Below are 18288 nucleotides of genomic sequence, written 5' to 3'. Positions count from 1 at the left end.
ACAGCCATCGTTGATCATTCAATCAGCTGAGTGAAAGCATGTGCCACAGAAGACACCGTCTCAGGAGAGAGACAGTGCAGCAACTGTGCTATTTCCTTGTGGATTTGGCATCCAGTGTTGGACAGCCGCTCCTGGTGGCTGTGAAGGTTACTGCAGCCCTCACCTTTATGCCATTGATTCATTCCAGGGCTCGAGCAGCAGTGGCGTGCAGAGGGGGGGCCGACGGCGCATTGGCCCCGGGCATCCATTGGATGGGGGCATCCAATCAGAGAAGGAAAAAACTTTTTTTTTTTTTTTTTAATTTTTTTTTTAAAATTTAGATTACCCAATTATTTTTTTCAATTAAGGGGCAATTTAGCGTGGCCAATCCACCTACTCTGCACATTTTTTGGGTTGTGGGGGAGAAACCAACGCAGACACGGGGAGAATGTGCAAACTCCACACGGACATTGACCCAGAGCCGGGATCGAACCTGGGACCTCAGGTGAGGCGGTTGTGCTAACCACTAGGCCACCGTGCTGCCCCAGAGAAGGAAATAAGATAGTAATTTTAAAATTTCAGCGGTGATAAATCAATTTTTGGAGGCTCACCACACTGCAGAGGCAGTTGTTAGTCCTTTATTCCTTTAACATGGTGTACCCTTTCTGTCTAGAGAAAATGGTCCTTCTCCCCATCCCCCCACACGCATGCGGATGATGTACGTGGTGCAACCATCAAAAGCAACAAGCAGACGTGGCTGTTCGTTCCTGCGTTTCCTCGAGTCATAACTCGTCTTTTCTTCAGCTTTTTGTGCATCTAGATTAGTTCTTTTACCTACTCAGGTCAGTGAATAGCTCTAGAACAGGTGCAACTATGGTTTTTATAGGTTTTTTGGCGATATTTAATGAAATATTTACGTGGGATGTAGTAAGAGTGAAGCCTGGATGATCAGAGGACTGCTATGGCATTTAATCTCGGAATAGGAGACATTTATTCCTTAACATGCTAATATTCGAATACAGATACCACTAATTTGCAAGTCTATGATATAAATTGCACAAAATTATCAGTGGAGAATCAGTGTAAAATAATTTGATACGAAGGAACAAAGAAATGAAATATGGTTTATCCGTCTGCAACTGACCGATTGTTTACCATTTTCTTCCCATTTTCTCATGCGTCTTACGGTTTTTGAGATAGAAAATGAAATGTCACGAGTATTTCGTGTACAACCGAGTGGAGCACAGAACAGGAAAAAAAAGAGGGCCAGAGTCGAAGAAGAGTCCCATCAAAGAGGGGCATTAGATGCATGGATAAAAAGAAGTAAAGAAGAAGTAGGAGAACCTGGAGAAGTAAAAGATGATGTGGGTGCAGAGAAGGATTTTTCTGATACGGATTCAGCTCGGTCACAACATAATACAGTACTCTCTCTCCTCAGTCTCGTTGTCAGGATGATGATCCATGTGAAGAAAATAAAGAAGATTTTTGCATATTTTTGCAAAGAAGCGATTTTGGCTGTTTGAAGAAACCGATTCCAGATCATTTGAAGATGACAATATTACAACATGGCCCTGAAAGATATCAGAATAAAAGTGGTCCATTTGCTGAGAAGGATGGGAGATCATTTTCCAAACAGTGGTTTGATAAAGTTTCCACAAACGGAGAAATTGTGGAGAGAAAATGGTTGTTATACTCTCCATATCGGAAAGCATGCTACTGTTTTGTTTGCTTTTTGTTTTCAAAGGAGCATTTGTCGTCTGTGTTAAACTTTGGAAAGGAAGACGGTTTCTCCACTTGGAGAAAATTAAATCCAACAATACCTGACCATGAGAAAAGCCCTTCTCATAGAGCTCACATGAGGGAATACCTGAACCTCGTAGTTCGACTCCATCATTCAACTACGATAGATGCTGAACTTCAACAGCAAATGTCTGCTGAAAAGAAAAGATGGAAAGCTATAACTGAACGGATTGTCGAGGTTATATCCTTTCTGGCAAAACAGAATCTGGCCTATCGTGGACATCGAGGAGAAGGAATATCTGGGTTATCAGAGCCAGGGGAGACAATCAGTGAAAATACAGGAAACTTTCTAGCAACAATCAGACTTTTGGCCAAATATGATGACATCTTAGCAAAACACTTGCAGAGAGGGAAAGAGAAACCAAAAAGTGTCACCTACTTGTCCAACAGAATTCAAAACGAAATAATCAATCTTCTTGGTGAAACTGTCAAGAAAAATATAATTTCCGAAATTAAGGACGCAAAATATTTTAGCATAATGCTGGATTCAACTCCAGATATTGCCCATGAAGATCAGGTTTCTGAAATTCTGCGTTACGTTCATATTGATGAAAACAGAAAAGTAGAAATAAAGGAGACATTTCTGGGATTTTTTCAAGTCAACAAGAAAGATGCAGTCAGCCTGGTAAATAAATTCAGGAAAAATTGGAAGAAGACAAAATTTCCATGAATGACTGTCGTGGTCAAGCATATGATAACGCAGCCGTTATGGCTGGAGTGAGAGGAGGTGTTCAACAAAAAATTCTTAAAGTTAACCCAAAAGCTGTGTTTGTGAACTGCGAGAACCACAGCCTCAATTTGTCCTGTGTCCATGCAAGTGAGGTGCAACCTGTTGTTGTTACATTTTTTGGCATTCTAGAAAAACTCTTTACTTTTTTTTCTTCATCTACTTCTCGTTGGGAAGTGTTAAAATCATTTGTCACTCGGACTGTGAAAAGACAGTGTGACACAAGATGGAGTTCCAGCCATGATGCTGTGCAAGTAATCCACGAAGAGTGTGACAACGTTATTGCAAGCCTTCAACACCTGCTGGAAGGAGAATTTTCAAGGGAAACTAAATCTGATGCAGGATCGCTACTGAACTCTATTCAACAGTTCCCGTTTATAGCTTTATTAAATTTTTGGTACTCAGTTTTATCATCAGTGGATAAAGTCTCAAAACGTTTGCAGGATCCGAAAATGGGGTTCCATGAAGCTTCTTGTGATCTGAGAGGACTTATTCATATCTTGAATTTGAAGAATGACGAAATTATCCACAATGCAATAGATTTAGCCAATGAATATTGTCAAAATTAGGGAATACCAATTGCACGAACAAGGAGAAGAAGAAGAATGCCTGGAGAGTCAGCAAGAGATAGTGGACTGACGGCACAAGAAGAAATGAATAGAGTAATGGTAGAGATTGTGAACAGATTAAAAACTGAAATTGAAGACCGCAGTGTCCGTCTTCAAAGACTCAGTGACCGATTTTCTTTTCTTCTGAACTTGAATTCAGGAGTGATTGAAGATGAACAAGAAAGAGAGAAATTAAAAAAGGAATGTTCAGACTTTGCAAATTATTATGACAATGATGTGGTTGCAATTCAGTTATATGACAAAATTATTGATTTTGTGATGCTCCTTCGAGCTGGAGGGAATAGAGTTCCCCCGATCCTAAAGATGCTCTGGAGTCTTTACTGCAGTATGGGAGGGATGTCTTTCCGACGCTGTGTGTTTCATACAGATTACTGCTTACAATCGCATTTTCAGTCGCAAGCTGTGAAAGGTCATTTTCAAAACTGAAATTAATAAAAACATATCTGAGGTCTTCTATGTCACAGGAGCGACTGACCAACCTGGCTTTAATAAGCATTGAAAAAGAATTTCTCACAGCTGATGTAAAAAGTGAAGTAGTTCAGGTGTTTGTGACAGGAGGTATCATTTGGGGAAAAGAACTTAATAAATTTGATTGATTTATATTAAAATCGAATAAAGTGTTTATTTCATGTTTCATCTGTGTTTATATATTCAAAATGTTTTCCTTTCTCATAATATTTCTCAGTATGTTAGGCCTTATACTTGAGTCTTTGGGGCATACAATCAAGATTTGCCCCGGGCATCACCAGACCTCTGCACACCACTGTCGAGCAGGGACATGTGCCATTTCTCAATCTACAGCCCACAGGTGATAAATAGTCTGCATGCCTGGGCATCAAACTTGATCACCTGTGAGCTGGACCAGGCCCACCAAGATGCCTGGGCTGCAGAATTTGTCGCCATCACCAGGATACCCCAGGTCCAGACGGCCATCGCTGGCATGGATGTCACCCTGCACACACCGGGGCATCAGGGAGTGCCGTTTATTAACAGGAAGGGGTTCCACTCCCTGAATGTTCAGATCGTGTGCAGCCACCGCCTCCGTATCATGCACGTGTGTGCCCGCTACCCAGGGAGCTACATGACAGCTACACCCTGGGGCATCCAAAGATCCCCGGTGTCTTCGAGGACCACCCCAGGATGAAGGGTTTGCTCTTGGGAGACAAGGGATACCCACTGAGCTCATGGCTGATGACGCAGATGTGGAGGCCTCAGACCAATGCGGAGATCCGTTATAATGAGGCCCATGTTGCCACCCATGCTGCCATTGAGCGCTGCATCGGACTGCTGAAAATGCGGTTCTGATGCTTGGACTGCTCAGACGTGCCCTGAAGTACACCTCCCAGAGGGTCTCCGGCTTTGGGTGGTCTGCTCTGCCCTCCACAACCTGGCACAGCAGCGGGGTGACATGCTGGAAGAGGAGGGATATCCGACGTTGTCTGAGGAGGAGGTCGAACAGGAGGAGCTGGAGGATGAGCCCAAGGAGGAGCCTGAGGATGCAGGACAGCCAGTGGCAAGGGTCCGGCATACCCGGAAGACCAGGGAGACTCTCATCCTCACTAGATTTTCAGAGGACGAGGCTGTGTCCGTCTTCTCAACCCCGCTCATTTCCCTCCCCGCTTTTCACTCCCTCCCCCATTTCCCCTTCCCCTATCTCCCTCTTTCCCCCTGAGTACCCCCCTACCCTCATATTCCCCTCCCACCATTCCACAACCCCAATCACACCCACCCTCTCCGAACACCAAGTTCCACCCTCCAAGGGACTGTGTAACATCACTCCAGAATGATGGACCTGTGTTGGCACTGTCAACGGGTCACTATTGTTATAACTAATGTGCGGTCAATTCCAGCCCCACTTGACCTGGACTCACAATACAATTGATATTAACAATTAATTCTTAGAAAATACCCAAAGTCTCTAGTCTTTTGATGCTGAATAACTACAGTCACCAAGTTTGTACATATAAACACAATTAATTTTAATCAAAACAATAATTATAATTAAATCTGCAGCAAATACAACTGGTTAACTATTATCTAATTCCTAATCACCCCCCCCCCCCCCACCCCTTAACTCACCCACCCCCTATACACACACAAGACAAAAAAAACACAGAGGAGAGAGGGGGGTGTAAAAATAATGATGTAAGTAAAAGGATAAGAGTCTTTGTTTCAGATGGTTGTCTTCCAGTATATCGTTACCTAGGCTTTCAGTTTGAGGTTTTTGTTTTCAGACTGTAATGGTTTTCACTATTTTCACTTCTCTGCATTTTTATAAATCAGCAGTAGGCAGCATTTCTGGAGAAAGAGAGAGAGAGAGACAGACACTCAGAGCTTCTTCTCAAAGCGTCCAGGATCTGATTGTCACTTTCTGCGTCCTCTGAAAACCATCCCACATCAGGTAGGACCCCAATCACTGCCTGTCACTAGGCAGAATATGGCCGTTTGCCAATTCATTGGCTAAGAGTCAACCAATCTAACTAAATCTCTCCGATATCTCTTGGGTGCCAAAATATCTGAGTTTTTCCTGTTTAAAAGCTAAACCTCCACAGCACAATGTACCATTTTGCAACTTTTGAGTTGCTCACTTCCTCTGCTCAACTTAAAGATATATGTCCATTAAATATCCATGGATTAAAGACATTATGGAAATGGGAAATACGGGAATCAACAGGAGGGGTTCTTACATACCTCCGTTCCTAGGGCACGGACGTTTCATTATGAGGTACGCAAGACATAAATCACAAATACATTATTAATTCATTCATCGCATCCTCATTATATAAGTTCCCTTCCCAGTTCCTTCATTGGTAACTGGTCAACCTTTAAACCCGTGACAAAACATCCGCTATCACTTTATCCCTTCTGGGGATGTGTACAATTTTGAATTGAACTGTTGTAATAATAAACTCCAACAGAATAACCTTGCACTCTGGGTTTTAAACTTTTCTAAAAGCACAAGCAGATTACGGTCCGTACAAACTAAGCTTTGTTTATTGTCATGTCAGACATATACTTCAAAATGCTGATAGGCTAGTAGCAATGCTAAGGTTTTCTTTTCAATGGTGAAATACTTTCTTTGGTACGCAGTTAGTTTTTTAGAAAAATATCCCACCGGCATCTCTATTCCTACCTCGTCGCCTTGTAGTAGCATTGCTCCCACCCCCAGGTCGCTGGCATCCATGGCCATTTTAAAGGTCTGGAAAAATCTGGGGCAGCCAGGGTCCGCCGGGGAGAGAATCGCTGGGGGCCGGCGTCAATCCCGCCCCCGCCATGTCCCGAATTCTCCGCCACCAGAGATTCGGCGGGGGCGGGAATCGTGCTGCGCTGGTCGGCGGGCCCCCCACGATGGGCCGGAGTCCCGCCGCTGTCAACCCTCTCCCACCGGCGTGGAGAAAACCACCTACCTTACCGGCGGGAGCAGGCGACGCGGGCAGACTCCGGGGTCCTGGGGGGGGGGGGCGCGGGGCGACCTGGCCCCAGGGGGTGCCCCCACGGTGGCCTGGCCCGCGATCGGGGCCCACCGATCGGCGGGCGGGCCTGTGCCGTGGGGGCACTCTTTTCCTTCCGCCTTCGCCATGGTCTTCACAATGGCGGAAGCAGAAGTGACCCCCTCCCCTGCGCATGTGCGAGGATGACGTCAGCAGCCGCCGACGCTCCGGCGCATGCACGGACTTATGCCGGCTGGCGAAGTCCTTTCGGCCCCGGCTGGCGTGGCGCCAAATTTATGTGGCATAATTGGTCCTTCTTCCTACAATCTGGAGTATCAATTAGGTAAGTCATCTTACTCACTCTCCTAACCACCTTATGGGAGCAAATGAATTTTGCTTTCAGAGGTTCACCCTGCAATGTCAACAATGCTAATACCTCATCTCCAGCCTGGAAGGATCTGGACGCAGCATGTTTGGCTGCCCACAGTTTCATCTTGCTCCTGACACCTTTGAATGCTCACCGGCTACCTGACAAGCCCCTGTGAGTCTTTCTAGAAACCTGAACACTAATCCAACAAGAAGCTTCTCTTTCATCAATTTTAATGGACCCCATATTTCATGGCCATAAACTCATTCAAATGGGCTAAACCCAGTAGATTCGTTCAGAGAATCTCTGGTGGCAAATAGTAAAAAATCCAATCCCTTGTCCCAACCTCTTGGATATTCATGGCAATAGGCCCTAATCATGGTTTTGAGAGTCTGACGATAGCTCTCCAAAGCTCCCTGAGTTTGTAGATGATAAGCGGTTGATTTTAATTGTTTGATACCTAAACTACAAATTATGTCCTGGAAAATTTTAGACATGAAGTTAGAACCCTGGTCAGATTGTACTTCTAAGGCTAGGCCATAGCCTCAACCTTTCCACTACTACCTTAGCTGTAATTGTTCTCAAAGGTATAGCTTCCATGAATCGGGTAGTCATATCCATGATCCTAAGAATTAACCAATGCCTGCCTTCATTTTAGGCAATGGTCCTACCCAATCTGCTAATACCCGACTAAATGGTTCTTCAAACACTGGTATGGGTATTAAAGGTGCGGGCTTAATCCAATGTTGTGGTTTACCTATTATCGGACAGGTATGACAGGTTCTGGAGTTGCACTACATCCTTCTACAGTCCTGTCCAGGAAAAATGCCTGTTGACCGATGTCTGAGTTCTCCGAACTCCCACATGGCCTGCTATTGGTACCTCATGTGCTATCCACAATACTTCCCTACGATATTAGGACGGTACCACTATCTGATGAACAACTGTCCATTACTCGTCTTCAGGTCTATGAGAATGTCTCCACTTCCTAATCAGAACTCTGGTACCCCCTCAGGCTCAACCTCTGTGAGATCTATGTATCTCTGGATTTGCCTCCTGGGTCTCAATTGATTAAGCCCCACCAAACATTCCCTCGGTATTATTTTCAAAAAGATATATTTTATTGAAGGTATTTTCAAATATGTACAGATCAGAAACGTGCCAAGAGCAACAGTAAACCATACTCAATTTACCCTATTCCCTTGTACCACCCTCTCCACCCCCTCTTTTTGTCTCCAGCACTTCCTAAAACCCAACCAAAACACAAAGAACTGCCCTCTCCAGCTGATGAGTTAATGTCCCTTAAAGAAGTCATGAACATCCTCCACCTTGTGGAGAATCCCTCCTCCGCCCCTCTTATGGCAAACTTAATTTTTTTCTACATGGAGCAACTCTGCCAAGTCGTTCACCCATCCTCCCCACTTTCGGCAGCTCCGAGGCCCAAAGTCATACTGCTGAAGCTTCATCATGAGCCGTTGTATCTGCGGGGACATCTGGCATAGGGTTCTTGTGGACTATCATGACCAGTGGCCTGTGGTCCGTCTCAACCAAAAATGTGGGAAGTCCAGAAACATAATCACGAAACCTTTCAAGCCCGTAACAAGTCCCAGGCAATTTGTGCATACTTGAGCTCTGAATTCGTCATGTCCCTCGAGACAATGCTACCGGCAGCCAGTCCCCATTCGCACTCTGTTGCAGCAGCACCGCTCCGATCACATCTTCAGATGCGTCCATGGAGATTCTTGTTTCCTTAGCCGGGTCGTAGAAGGCCAGAACGGGCGCCATCGTGAAGGAGACACAGAACGCTCTCCATTCCTGCTCATGTTTCGGCGATCACTTGAAGACCACATCCTTTTTAATGGACTCCCTGAGCTGGGACATTTTTGAGGCAAAGTTGGGAATGAATTTTCCAACAAAGTTGATCATATCCAGAATTCGCAGTACACCTTTTTTATCCGTGGGTCTCGGTATGTTAATGATGCCCTTGATTTATTGATCATCCGGCTGTACCCCATTCAATGATATCCTGTCTCCTAGAAAAGTGATGGCATCCACGGCAACTTGGCATTTCGCCTTATTAAGTTTGACGCCATTTTGACTGACCCTTTGGAGCACTTGAAAGAGCCGAGCAGCATGTTCCTCATGCGTGGATCCCAGATAATGATGTCATCCACGGATACACGCACACCCAGCAGCCCTTCCACAATGTTTTCCATGGCCCAATTAAATATTTCTTATGCAGAGATGATTCCGAAGGGCATCTGCTGAAAACAGTACCGGCCAAAGGACGTATTAAAAGTGCAGTCTTGTATATGCCTCATCAAGCTTCAGCAACCAGAAGCTCTGCAACACATCCAGCTTGCTGAAGCATGTCGCTCCAGCCATCACGCACGCAATTTCCTCCCTTTTTGGGAATGGATAGTTCTCTCTATTGATGCTCGCGTTGAGGACCTTTGGGTCCATGCAAATTCTCAGGTACCCATTCCTTTTCTTGACACATATCATCAAGTTCACCCTGTCCGTGGGCTCTTCGATGCACCTGATGACACCCAGGATTGTCATCCGCTGCAGTTCAGCCTTGAGTTCCTCCCTCAGCGGAGGACGAATGCGTCTGGGCGCATGCACCACCGGTCTCACGTCCTCCTTCAGTTGTATGCAGTAGGTGAACGGTAGGATGCCAAACCCCTGAAATACCCCTGGATATGTCTTGGAGATGGTCTCCACCGAGGCGTGTTGGGGAGGTGCCATTCAATCTGCGGTGTACACCCACTTGATTAGCCCGAGCTATTCACAGGTCTGCAACCCAATAAGCAATTCACGATCTGCTGCTATCACAGAGAATTGTGTTTTGTGCGTCATCTTTTTAACAGTGGCATCCAGCTCGCATTCTCCCACAGTCGTGACCTGACGCCCATTGTAGTTCTTGAAAATCATTCCTGCTGGATCAGTGTGCTGTACCATCTATAGCTGCTGCATCTCCAGTATCAAACTTCACTAGATGACCGTTCCATTGAGCATTACTGGGATCGTCGACCTGTCCTCAATCGTTCCCACATTTGCCTCACTCTGACTGCAGACTGTTCGCGTCACATCTTTGCCCAGGCCGGCTGAATCATTCGACTCATTTTCAGTAACCATATTTATAGCAGCCCGGTAATTGACCCTTTTGTCCTGACCTGGGCTCTTCTTTACTGCCTGATCAATTGTGCATCGGCGAGCATTGAGGCCCTTCCTGCCACACTGGTAACAGTTCCTTTTGAAAGCAGGACATCACTGCAACAAGTGGCTGTTGCCACAGCTCGTGCACAAAATGGAGGATGGAACTTGCTGCCTTAAATGGCCAACCCAATGAGACCACGCTTCTTGTGATTTTCAAAATAGCCGCCCCATCGAGACCACGTTTCATCTTATGTCTTTTACCGGTGTGTTCAAAATGGCCGCCCCCATAGTGAGCATGTTTCTTTCGGCAGTGCGAAGCAGTGTGCTCAAAATGGCCACTTTCCCCGGGACCATGTTGCATGTTCGGCTGCATACCAGTGCGCTCAAGGTGGCCACCCGCACATCGAGACCATGTTTCTTATAAAACTGCGTCTCAGCATTTGAGGTGCTAGAATCATTTCTCGGATTGGCACTAGCACTGACTGTGCTGAAGGCCCCGATTTGCTGCATAGAGAGCTCACTTGCCTGGCACATCCTGATGCTGGCATCCAGCGTGAGGTTGTCTTCCTTTAACAACTATTCTCGTAGAGCACCATCCGAGATTCCATATACGATTTTGTCTCGGATCATTGAGGATTGCAACTGTCCACAATTGCAAGACTGGGACATGTGCCATTTCTCAATCTACAGCCCACAGGTGCATCCGGAGGTGACAAATAGCCTGTATGCCTGGGCATCAAACTTGGATCACCTGTGAACTAGACCAGACCCACCAAGGTGCCTGGGCTGCAGAATTTTTCGCCATCACCAGGATGCCCCAGGGCCAGATGGCAGCCTCTGAAGACCCAGAGAGTACCTCTAAGGTCAAGAACAACCAAATCCTTGAAGTGCGTGGGCAACCACTGGGGAGTAGATGTCCATCATATTATCTTTCCCATTAACTCCATCATTACTGTGTAGATTCATTGCCTGCCCTTGTATATACATATTTTGATAACTATGTAAAAGTACAATGGTTAATTGTTGTTATGGGACCTCAGAAGTGAAACGTGTAGGTGGGGGGGGGGGGGGGGGGTGTTATATATTTGGGGTTGTTGTTCTGTGGTCACTTTTAGAGTGTAGTCACGTGTATATTCATGACTTCATTGGTTGCTTCATGGGCTTTGCCTCAGTCTGGACCAAACCGTTCTAGTGTTTTTAAAAAATATTTTTATTCTGGGGGACTTCCGGTGGCGCCCTCGAGGAGGCAGGTCGCAGGTCGGATCGCTCCCGCCCGAGATGGGCAAACGGACCTTTGTCAACGGACTTTTTAGGGACCTGGCAGCCTGAATTGGTGGAGGAGACGACAGGGAAGAGGCTTTCTTCCCGGGGTATGGGCAGCTGGACCAGAAGCGGTCGAGTGGAGCGGCAAGGATCGAAGCGGGAGCAGCGGGGAACCCAGGCCGGGCGGCCAAGCATGGCGGACGGCGGGGACCGGGGAGCGGAGGCTCACTGGCCAAGGGAGGAGCAGATGGAGTTTTTCAAGAACTGCTTCGCCGAGCTGAGGAGGGACACGCTGGACCCGATGAGAGCGGTGATGGACCGAATGGTCGAGACACAGGCGGCCCAAGGGAAGGCGCTCAGGGAGGTCGAGGCGAAGCTCTCCAGTCAGGAGGGCACGGTAACGGAGCTGGAGCACGAGGTGGAGGAGCTGAACGCCCGTCAGAGGAGGATGCAGGAGCAGCTTGAAGAGCTGGGGAACAGAGCCAGGAGGCAGAATTTACGAATCGTTGGCCTCCCCGAGGGCTGCGAGGGGTCGGATGTGGGCGCATACGTGACGGGTATGCTTGAGGCGCTGATGGGACCGGAGGCCTTCCCGCAACCCCTGGAGTTGGATGGGGCACATAGAGCCCCCGCAAGGAAGCCCAGGACGGGCGACCGACCGAGGGCCTTGGTGGTCCGCTTTCACCGGCTTGCTGACAGGGAACGTGTGCTGCGATGGGCCAAGGCGGAGAGGAGCAGCAGATGGGAGAACTGCGAGGTGCGCATTTACCAGGACTTGGGAACGGAGCTGGCCAAGAGGCGTGCAGGATTCATCAAGGTAAAGGCAGCCCTCTACAAAAAGGAGGTGAGGTTTGGAATGCTATATCCTGCAAAGCTTTGGGTTACGTTTGAGGAACTCCACTACTACTTTGAGACACCAGAACAGGTTTGGACCTTTATTAAAGACAAGAAGCTGGACTTGAACTAATGGGCACTTAGTTCTTTCAGCGCTGTACAGTGGCGGCGGCCTGTTAACTTAAAATTGCTCTGATTAGGACTTTTACTAAAAAAAAGAAGCTGGACTGGAACTAAAGGACTCGGGGCTTTCAGACATTTTGTGTGGCGGCGGTTTGTTAAACTATCCTGTACTGCAATGTTTATCCAAGATTGTTTTCAGCCTGGACAGAGAGTGGGGGCTGGAGGGCGCACTGTTTAGGGTCCTTTGGGGGGATTGCAATGGGGGGGGGGGGGGGGGGGGGGGGGGGATTGCAATGGGGGGGGGGCCTGTGCTTGGTACCTTTTGGTGCGAGATCGGGGCCTCTGATAGGGGGATGGGCTAGGGGCTAGTCACGGGACTTGAAAGGGCTCGGTGGGATACAATTAGGTTAATGGGTCCCTGGCGTGTGGGGGGAGGGCCTGAGCGCTGGGACGGGAGACAGGTAGGCGCCAAGGGCAGGGGTCAGTGTGACTAGCGTAGGTCAGGGGGCACCAGGGAGATCGGAGGGGGGGCGGGGCGGGCTAGGGCCAAGCGCAGGGCTGACCTGGCAGGTCAGGCCTGGGGGAGTAGGGGAGACCAGGCGGAGGGGGGCGGGGAGGGGGAAGAGGGTTAGGGCCACGTTAGTTTAGTTTAGTTGAACACGTGTGGCATGGGCAAACAGAGCTGGCAGGGTAAGTGCCTTATGGAAGGATCTTTGGCTTCAACATTTATTAACATGTTTATTCTTTCCCACTGTTCGTTCTCACTATGTTAAGGCTCTTTGCACAGGGCCATTTTTCGCTTTGTAACTGTTACAAATTTGTGTTAAATAAAAAACTTCAAAAAAAAAATAAATAAATAAATATATTTTTATTCTGAACCAAAGTATACAAAACACACTATGGGATTCTCTGTTTGCCAACGGCTAAATCGGGAAATGCGATTGGGCGGAGAATAGCTTCCGACTCCAAAATCATGATTCTCCGTCACCTCAAAAACATAGTTTTTTTCACTTTTTCCGCAATATCCCCGAATTACATTGACACTCTCGGCGACTCCAATGACCTCCACCCCAGTAGAATTCGCCACTGGGCAATCTAGAGTGGCGAAGGCCACAACATTGGTCCCCCTCCCATCCAGTAGTTCTGGCAGCTCCGACATTCCGAAAATTGTCACCAATAGGCGCGGCGACATCTTCACCTCCACGATCACCGACAGTACTTCAAAATCGGGCTCCAAAGACCCAATAATCTCGGACATGACCAAAACATGGGGACATGATTTGCTTGCCCTCCTCCACATCTCTCGCACTTATCCTCTACCTATGAAAAGAACCTGCTCATATCAGCCCGCGTCATATCAGCCCTATGTACCACTTGAAACTGTACCAGGCTTATCTTAGCACAGGATGACGTTGCATTCACCCAGTGCATAATTTCACTCCAAACCCCCCATCCCAATTCCATTCCCAGTTCTTCCTCCCACTTCAGTTTTATCTCCTCAATTGGCACTTTCTCGGTGTCCACTAATCACCCATAAATGCCCCCAATCTTCCCATCTCCCAGCTTGTCCTGTGTTAACAACCTATCCAGCAAGGTATGCTCCGGTAGTTGAGGGAACGAGGCTAACTTCTTCCGCACAAAGTCCTGCACCTGTATATACCTGAACTCACTCCTCCTTGGCATCTGGTATCTCTCCTGTAACTCTCCCAACCTTGCCATCCTCCCTTCCATGAACAGATCCCTCACCCACTCCAGCCCTTCCCTCTGCCAATGCCTATTCGTCGGTCGTATCCACCTATGCCGGAGCGAATCTGTGATTCCTACCTATTGGGGCCAGTACTGATATACCCCCCCACGCCAAAGTGCCACCTCAACTGGTTCCAAAGCTTTAGGGACAATGCCATCACCGGGCTCACAGTATATTTAATCAGGGAGAATGGGAGGGGGGGCCACCTTTTAGGAGTTAACAGATATTCAATAAACTGGAGGTGTTATTTACATTCAACCCTGGTGCTGCAACTTCTTATTATTTTGTCCTAAGTGTGCAGAACATAATACAGACTTTCCACGAATCAAGGGAGTTTTAGATTATTAAAACCAATACATCAATTATCTCACGAGATGCTTCTTTTAAGACCCTAGGATAAAGTTCATCACAATGGGGCCTCCAGTTTAAGTCAAGGTCAAGCAAATATTCATAAGCTTGGTCCCCATACACATAATAAAACTGGTTATAGAACATACAGTGCAAAGGAGGCCATTCGGCCCATCGAGACTGCACCGACCCACCCAAGCCCTCACTTCCACCCTATCCCCGTAACCCAATAACCACTCCTAACCTTTTTGCAAACTAAGGGCAATTTTAGCATGGCCAAACCACCTAATCTTTGGACTGTGGGAGGAAACCGGAGTACCCGGAGGAAACCCACGCAGACATAGGGAGAACGTGTAGACTCTGCACAGACAGTGACCCAGCAGGTAATCGAACCTGGGACCTTGACGCTGTGAAGCCGCAGTGCTATCCACTTGTGCTTCCGTGCTGCCCACGGGTTATATGTGGGTTAACCTTTATAGTTGAAAGGAATAGCTATCTAGAAAAAGCAAGGTAACTGGAAAATCAGTCTTCAACCTGAAAATATGTCTTTAAGAATCATCTTGGCTTTCTTCCTCTCAAACTTCAATCACTTTAGGACTTAATGAAAATAAAAACAAGTGTAAAATTGTTCTTTCGAAGAAAATTGTAGCTTCAAGACTGACTTGAATGCTCTCCCAAGGAAAGTTGGTTTATTTAGCAACATTCTTGCTTCGAAAGACTTCTCCAGCTAGACTTTAAGATTCTGATGGTAAAATCATGCTTCTCCAGAGGAGTTGAATTTCTTGAATTTTTGTACTATTGAAAATAGGATGAACAAATCAATTCTCTATTTACTGAACGTGTGACCAATTTCCAAAATATAGATCAGCTCCTTTTGAACCTTGCTTGCTTTTTGTTCAGTTGCATCATGCTGTACTGTGCTACGATCACTATTATAACTGCTGTTGAAAATCCTATTTTGCGTTCTGGATTGCTCTTAATTGTAGCAAACTTATGTATCAGGGTGCCGAACTAATATCAACACACCTTAGACTATTCATAGCCCATAAGGACTCGCTATCTTAAAGTGGAAACAACATGCTGCATACTAATCGGAACAAAAAGATAAACTTTAAAATCACTTGTTACTGGTTCAAGAACGCCTTCTCACCTGTATGCAATGAAGCTACATCCATCGCAGCAAGAGGACTGATTGCAAGACTACTGTCATCCCAAAATCCAGACTGACACTACTGTTTGACACTGAGCATGTTCTGCAATATCAGATGTGACATCCTTCAGACAATATGTTAACACAAAGATGTCAGCTAATTCTCGTGATTCTTGTACATATTTGAGATCCCATAATATTATTCAAAGCAAAGCAAGTTCCAGTGCTGCCTTGTCTATCACAACTAAAACCATATTAACCAGTAAAAATCAGTTTGCTGTTGGTGGGACCTTGTGTACAAAACAGGTGTCATATTTGTTTATATAAGTCAGTCATTGTATGTGTAGAGCTTGGAGATGCGATATGATAAAACATAAATTAAAACTTTTTAATCATAGGGCAGCATGTGGCACAGTGGTTAGCATTGGGACTGTGGCGCTGAGGACCCGGGTCCAAAGCCCGGCTCTGGGTCGCTGTCTGTGTGGAGTTTGCACATTCTCCCCATGTCTCCGTGGGTTTAACCCCCACAACCCAAAGATGTGCAGGTTAGGTGGATTGGCCATGCAAAATTGCCCCTTAATTGAAAAAAAAATTGGGTCCTCTAAATTAAAAAAAAAATCACCTGCATAAATATTGGTTGAGATCAAGTTCAACCCATCAGTTCAAATAAGGTGGAGACTAGAGGAAATTTAAGAAACAATCTTTGCAAGAATGACTAAACTCAGTAGATATGATTTGTACAATCTAATGAAGCCTGAGTTAATCTAGAGATAAAGTGGAAACTAGTAATTATGAGTGAGGGAGCTCAGAGAACCTATTTTGTGGAGTTTGTAGACTGTGCTGGCATTGATGGTATAATGTCAAAGGCAGAATTAACTGTTCGAGTATTTATGGCTTGGGTTTTTATAGGGCCAACCCCCACATCTAGACTCTCGAATGTGATGTGGAGGCTGAAGCGTGACAGCTTTTGGGCTGACTGGATCCAACAATATAGCTGGTCCAACGACTACCCTGATTGCTATCTCCACAGTACCCTAACAGTAGCTGGTGGGGATGAAAGGGGAATGAATAGTCAGTCCCAATCTAACAAGACCTAATGCTGCCTAGGGTTGATGATCTCCAAAGATGATCCAAGACTTAATTTGGCTTTGTTTCGATCAAAGTGCAGAGGCAAATTACTCTCATTACTTTGGTGGAAGCTTTGCCAACTAAATGTTGTCTCATAAGCTCCGAAAAGTACTTGGTGCTGCGTTGGAATCTCCTGCAGCTGACTTATGCCACCTGTCGTCACAGGAGGCCTCAACATGGCAGGCACGAGTGCTGGGGCACTGGTGTTTAAATGCAGCTCTGGTGACCCGCTAAATTGCTGAAAGTAGCCTGATCGGAGAAGAAGGGTTGATCGGCTGTTCCAGGAATATTTTATACAACAACACTGATCAGCCCTGGGGCAGCAAGGTTGCGCAGCGGTTAGCACCTCTGCCTCACGGCGCCGAGGTCCCAGGTTCGATCCCGGCGCTGGCTCACTGTCGGTGTGGAGTTTGCACAATCTCCCCGTGTTTGCGTGGGCTTCGCCCCCCACAACCCAAGAGATGTGCAGGGTAGGTGGATTGGCCACGCTAAATTGCCACGTAAATTTGGGGGGGAAATGAATTGGGTACTGTAAATTTATTTAAAAAAACATTGATCAGCCTTTCAATGAGAGACCAGGCACAGCACCGATTATCTGGTGGGGCGGTGAAATTTATATAAAATTTATCAGCTGCTCCAAGGAAAATAGGCACGTTAAAAAAAAACTTTGCACTTCAATGAAACTTTAAAATATATAAGACTCCATAGCGGACTTTTTTTTGCGTGGAAATGGTAAAAAAAAAAGGGCCAGGGATATTGCTAAGGACCCCCAATCTCACGATTTAAATTTTTGTTTTGTTTGTTTTTACCTCTGCTTTTCGTTGAGTTCGGGGAAGTTGAAGTGAACATTGAATGGACCGGAGCGACTGGGGAGCGGCCGGGCTGGCCGGCCGCCGGGTGAGCGGTGACAAAGTAAGCGGGTAACCAGGCAACGGTGAGCGCTACCGGGGTTGCTTGGTAACTGCTGCTCGCGCTCTGCCAGGCGGCGGGCGGCCGGTCGCCCCCCCCTCGCCCCCTCCCCCGGTGTTGTGATCCGGGGGACTGAGCCGCGTGTGGCCTTTCCTCCCCACCACCCCAACCGCGCGCAACACTGATGCAGGAAAATGTGGCCAGAGACGGCAGAGGGCGGAGGGAACCCAACAAGACCAGGTCGATCGGGGAGTTGGTCCTGCCCGGGGGCCCCGTGGGCGAAGTGAGGCAAGTGTCGAAGGTTAACCCGACCAGACAGAAAGAGCTGGAGGGGCTGAAGCGAACCAGCGTGGCCGTGCTCAAGTATAACCCCGCCCTCGCCAAATCCCGCCAAGGCGACAGGCGCAGGAGCTCCGCCAAGAAAGGCTCCTCCAAAGACATCGCCGAGCCTCGGCTGTGGAGCAGCATAGACGGTGGCACAGGTCGGTGCAGTGACATTTAGTGGGCAGGACAGAGGTCCAACACTGACAGTGGAGGGAAGCCTGGGCCAAGGAACAAAAATAAATGCACTGTTTGTTAAATATTTCCCCTCCCAATGAACGGCAGAAGGCCAGGAAGTACAAAGGGCCCTTGGGATGCATGTCCCTGAAGGCACCAGGGCAGGTAGATAAGGCGGTAAAGAAGGCATATGGGA

The 18288-nt window shown here is 47.1% G+C and overlaps 1 long non-coding RNA gene across 2 annotated transcripts in view; it reads right to left on the bottom strand.

The window, feature by feature from the left end:
- Window positions 1-17605, bottom strand: part of LOC119971459 — a 67826-nt gene extending 50221 nt beyond the window's left edge. The window contains exons 1-3 of one of the 2 annotated variants that reach the window (XR_005461837.1): window positions 17495-17602; window positions 15558-15660; window positions 5326-5433 (exon numbers count right to left, since the gene is read on the bottom strand). This is a non-coding gene — a long non-coding RNA (uncharacterized LOC119971459). Of the gene's footprint in view, window positions 1-5325; window positions 5434-15557; window positions 15661-17494 lie in introns of those variants that run through there. The other variant, XR_005461838.1, reaches the window with a different exon arrangement.
- Between the last annotated feature and the right edge of the window lie 683 nt (window positions 17606-18288).

Source organism: Scyliorhinus canicula, chromosome 9, assembly GCF_902713615.1.
Source record: "Scyliorhinus canicula chromosome 9, sScyCan1.1, whole genome shotgun sequence".
In the NCBI taxonomy this organism is placed as follows: Eukaryota; Metazoa; Chordata; class Chondrichthyes; order Carcharhiniformes; family Scyliorhinidae; genus Scyliorhinus; species Scyliorhinus canicula.
The sequence above is the reverse complement of the archived record's forward strand: the minus strand, read 5'-3'. Positions and strand labels throughout refer to the sequence as shown.